The sequence below is a fragment of the Xiphophorus maculatus genome, chromosome 17 (assembly GCF_002775205.1).
Source record: "Xiphophorus maculatus strain JP 163 A chromosome 17, X_maculatus-5.0-male, whole genome shotgun sequence".
Lineage (NCBI taxonomy): Eukaryota > Metazoa > Chordata > Actinopteri > Cyprinodontiformes > Poeciliidae > Xiphophorus > Xiphophorus maculatus.
The window spans coordinates 4,109,189-4,114,174 of NC_036459.1; the positions used below are offsets into that span (position 1 = coordinate 4,109,189).

Genomic DNA, 4,986 nt, shown 5'->3' on the forward strand with positions numbered 1-4,986 from the left:
TCTGGCACTTCCAGATGATTTCTGTGCCAGAAGCTCTGTTTGCCAATAGCCAAGAAAAAACAACATATTGCTTAGCTCAGCTTTTATCAGACATAGCTTGAATACTTATATATTTTTTTCCAAGTCTTACTTCTTGACTGAATATATCTTGCAAAGCTCCAAACCCTAACATAAACATATTTTTCATGTTCTCCCAACTGCTTTATTATACCCACAGTTGTAACAGTGTACCACAGAGCGAAGCAGTGATGTTTACTTCAATAATTCAATTTGACACAAAAGACAGCATCCATCTTGTGTTTTAGAAGTCAAAGCAGGAGCTTAATAATAATGAAGACAGGCTCACATGAAAGAGTTTTCTTGTTCCATCCACTCATTACTCAGATTGCTTTCAGGTTACATCACAGACAGCTGTCATTTCATCTGCTGCAAACTGAAAGACTACGGAAAGACAGAAAAACTTGAAACGAAGCGAAATATTAGTGAGGAGTAAAAAAATTTTGTCAAATGTAGAACAAATGTTAAATTCAGTTGCTCATGTTCAAGGAACAACCAATGAGTTTTGGGCATTTTTTATGTGACACACCAAAACAAACTTCTGCATATGTAGACACTGGGATGAAAACAACATTTAGTAGTTTTACAAATAGAAGGTTGAAAGTGTAGCATGAGTTTTTATTAATGCTTCCTGTTCAGTATATGGAGCTTTCACAGAACATCCATTCATACTTTTTAATTGTTAAACATTAGACTTTTAAAAAAAAACTTTTCTCCCTTTTCGCAGCATGTGCTACTTTGTGTTAGTTGTGTCCATAAAATCTAAATCAAATAAAACACACTAAAATTTGAGGTTGAGATGACGCAACAGAAAAGTTGAAAAGTTTGACGGATTTGAATACTTTTTTTGAGGGCATCATAAATCTCCCTAATTACCATCGTGTCCAAATCAGCCAAGTTTGACTGTGTATGACATTTAATTTGTTACAGCTCTAAATGACTAAATGTCGTCACTGACTGACAACCTGAAACACCACTTAATCTGCTAAGTACAGTTTTTAATAAACACATACGTGCACACACACATGCAATACAGAGATTTAAAAGTAAATAATCGACAGCAGATCAGTAATATAACAAAAATGGAGACATTCAGCTAATCATCTTCCATAACCAATGAACAGAGTGTCTTGCTGGCATAAGCTACTGGCTGCTAAAACAGATTTCTACTGGCCAAGATCTCCAGTGACAGACAGGACAAGAAAGAAGCAAAATTTTGACCACAGAGTGTCTGTGCTGCCCAGTGAACCAGGCTGCAGATTTACCCAACCTAAAAAAAGGCCCAGATTCATGCATTTAAAACTAAAACAAATGATTATCTAGACAGCTCAGATACTGGATAAATGACCAGTAATAGATGGGAGTGTTGGCTTTCTTTCCCCCACATTCCCAGCAGAAATAAATGCAATCTTCGACTCATTTGGATTTGGATTTTATGGCCAACTGATTAATGTAAATCTGAGATTATCCTCTTCCTTTGAACTCTGCTTGAGAGCCAGATTTTCCAAGCCCGGAAAACGAGCACAAGGTCACCGTCTAGAAAAAGAGGCGAGGCAAGATCACAGAAAGCCAGAGGGACAACTGGTCACTTTTGGAGATGACCTTATTTAAAGGCAAACCGGGATGTGTCAGCAGAAAAATGGACTTCACAACCTTCAGATATCCAGATAAGCAAAAACAGGGACCAGCAGTAATTTGAGAAGGTAAAATGAACAAGCCGTGTCAAAGACACAGTGTTGAGGCAAATCGCTATAAAATATATAAATGAAACTTGAAGTGTACAGTTAATACAGAGGACTGAAAAAAAAAAGGGCAATTAGCTTATCTACAATGAGATAAGCTAATTGCGTGAAATGAAGCTAGACAGGAGCAATACTGTTTATTAACTCTTTTATTAAATATTTAAAGTGGAATGAGCCGCTGTTATAAGTGCTCTTGAATTTGTAACTACCATCGTTATTCATATCATTAGATTTTAATCTCCCACCATGATACACAATTCTCTCTGTTTCATGGTTCAGGACCATGGACAGCACAAAAGAGATGTAAACCTTTTTCTTTTTTTAAATTTATACCACACTGTTAATTTTTGTATTAGTATCACAGCAATAGGAAATTATTTAGTTCCTGGCTGTGCTAAAGTGCTCACTTTAAATATTTAATAGGTAAAATAAATTGTGCTAAAGATTTTATCATTGGAGCCCAACAGTCTGCCATGGATTAAAGAAACTTGATTAGGAACAAGAAATGGCCTTCCCAAAGCCATTAGCTCAAAGCTGTTCAGAAATTTGTGGTTTATGCCTGAAAGTAACGTTGGTACCAGGAAGTCAATTAATTTAAAAGAACTTCCATTTCTCCTAAAAAGAAAGGTCAAATATCCAGACAGAATAATGCCAAAAGCTTTCCGGTGGCTATAAAGAGAATTTTATAGATGTGCTAGTTGTTGGGGGTCACCTAAATAAATAAATATCATTACTAGTTGTGAATGTATATATTTGAGACTGATTGTCAAGTTTGACTTTTTTACGATGAGAGGAAATTCACAATAAAGTCAAATGTGGGGACTTTGGCATCTAAAAATCATTGAAACTGAAATATTGTTAAGCTTCAAATAATTAAAATCTATCTTTTTCTCATCAGGGCATGAGTTATTCTCTGTGCAGAAATAATGTTAAGATAACAGTTACTGATATTTTCTAATTTTCCTCTGGTTTGATTTCCTTGGGGAATCAGTATTCTTTCATTTTCCCACTGCCAAGTGAGCCAAATGATTCACATGCTCATTAACAGCATAATATGTATGTGTGTCTCTATGATTCACTGCATGCTAGGAAGAAGCCAAGTAATTATATGGTTGTGTGTAAACAAACACAAAATTGCACCAGCCGTTAAGAACAGAATCTCTTCCACAGATCACCTTTGCCCATCTGCGTGTTCGGTAAATTTAAAGCTGCGTCACAAAACACGACAAAAACCTAAATCTCACTGGAAACACATTTTGCTGATTCACTGACATTTCTATATAGATAAATCCAATTCGGTATTTTTTAAATCTTTTTTTTTAGTTGGAATACCATACCACTAGCCAGGTCATTGACTTATTACGCAATTCCATATGATTATGATCTTCCTTCAGTACTCTACCTGAAATTTCTCCCATTCAGCTTGATTTCTCCAGTTGAATTTCAATCAGGCCAATCAGTGAACAGAAAGAGAAGTTGTGAATGATGACGTTGATTTTCTGCACTGTTTCAGAATTGCAGTCTGCCTGTAGTTTTAGCAACGGCAGCATAGGAAGTGAACAAAGTCATTCAGTCTATGTTGGCCATACCGTTCAGCTCGTCACTTCTCACTTTACAAAATGTAAAACTTCAACAAAGTCAATGCCTCCAGAAAACAATTTTCTCTCGCTGAGGGTCCAGACCCTCTCAACGAAGCAAAGCGTAGAACAAGAGGCAAGTTTTTACCAGGCGAGGTCAGTCCTGAAATGATCGATCAGGAGACTCCCTGTGGCAACACAAAGCCGGAACAAGCAGTTCCCCTCCAAAACAGTTGGTGGCAGCAGTGAAATATGCTTAGACAGAAAAAAATCATAATGATAGATGTCTACAACTTTACAATAAGGCTCTCTTTATAGAAGTGTTATTAATCTTTAAACACCTTTTAAATCAGCAATAACTGATTATTAGGCATTAATTAAGGCTGAGAATGAGACAAAATCTACTGGTTTCTTGCCAAATCGTGAGCCAAATCTGTTCACATATGTATTTTAATCTAGAGTTGTTATAATAAACATTTCAGACTATTTGCAAGCACAATAAGTATTTGTAAATGTAATTTTTTTTTTACCATATAGTCTCATTCTCACTCTTGATTAATGCATAATAATGACTTATTAATGACTTGTAAAGTGTCTATAAATGAATTGATAACATATCTGTAAACTATTTATTAGTCATTTATACGTAGACTTTTGTTATAAAGTGGTACCAATAGATTTATATTTATTTGACTGCAGTTAGAATTCTCTTTTTGGTGAATTATTTAGAAAATACAGAAGTTGTGCTCTGAAGCAGCCCTGGTGCCGATCAGTTCTTGGCCAAGCCTGAGTGAGCAGCAGCCCCAGCCTGACCTCTCATGTGAAAATTTTCTGGCTCCGCCACTGGACCTGAGGTCAGATTCATGGCCGGACATTTTCCTTCAGGATTTTCTGGTAGAGAGCAAAATTCCTGGTTTCATCAACTCAGATAAGGGAGCGGTAAAGCAGCATGACTGTTACCACCAGTGTGTTTTGATGGTTGATATGACATTATTTTTCCAAAAATTTAAGTTTTATGCCAACTCTAGCAGGATGGACACCTATACAAAAATAACTTTTGTCTTGTCAATTCAGAGACTAATTTCCCAAAGGTCTCAGGGATCACCATGTTGCTTGTTTTTTGTTACTGTTATCTGCCACAGACTGACATAAGAGCCCTCTGAGAAAATTGGTTTGAATAGATCATTTAACTAAATAACTGAAATCCTGTTTTTTAAAAAAATCAAATTCCATCTCCAAAATTTAAGTGTGGACCATACGCAGAAGAAATCTGTAAGGGGATAATGCTTTTTTATGGCTCTCTAAGTCCATGCATATGTAAGATTTTATCTATTTGGAGTCCCTCTCCAAACAAACACACACACACACACGCACCCACGCCCACACGCAGAAAGACACACAAAGCCAGCTGTGACGAGAGATGCCTCCGGGAATCGAATAAAAATGAAAGGAGAGCAAGGGAGATGTGAGGAGAGAGAGAAAAAAATAAATCGAGGGAGGAGAAAAGCCCATGTGGCGGAGGGAGATTCTCAACTACACTGAAATCATCACATCTCTCCCTCCCTCCACCTTTCCTTCCACCACAAGCTTTCTATTGAGGATCTCTGTTT

At 36.7% G+C, this 4,986-nt stretch overlaps 1 protein-coding gene across 3 annotated transcripts in view; it reads right to left on the minus strand.

Annotated features, from left to right (window-relative positions):
- Positions 1-4,986, minus strand: part of cacna2d4 (calcium voltage-gated channel auxiliary subunit alpha2delta 4) — a 79,845-nt gene that overhangs the window by 23,124 nt on the left and 51,735 nt on the right. The gene's annotated exons all lie outside the window — the stretch shown is intronic.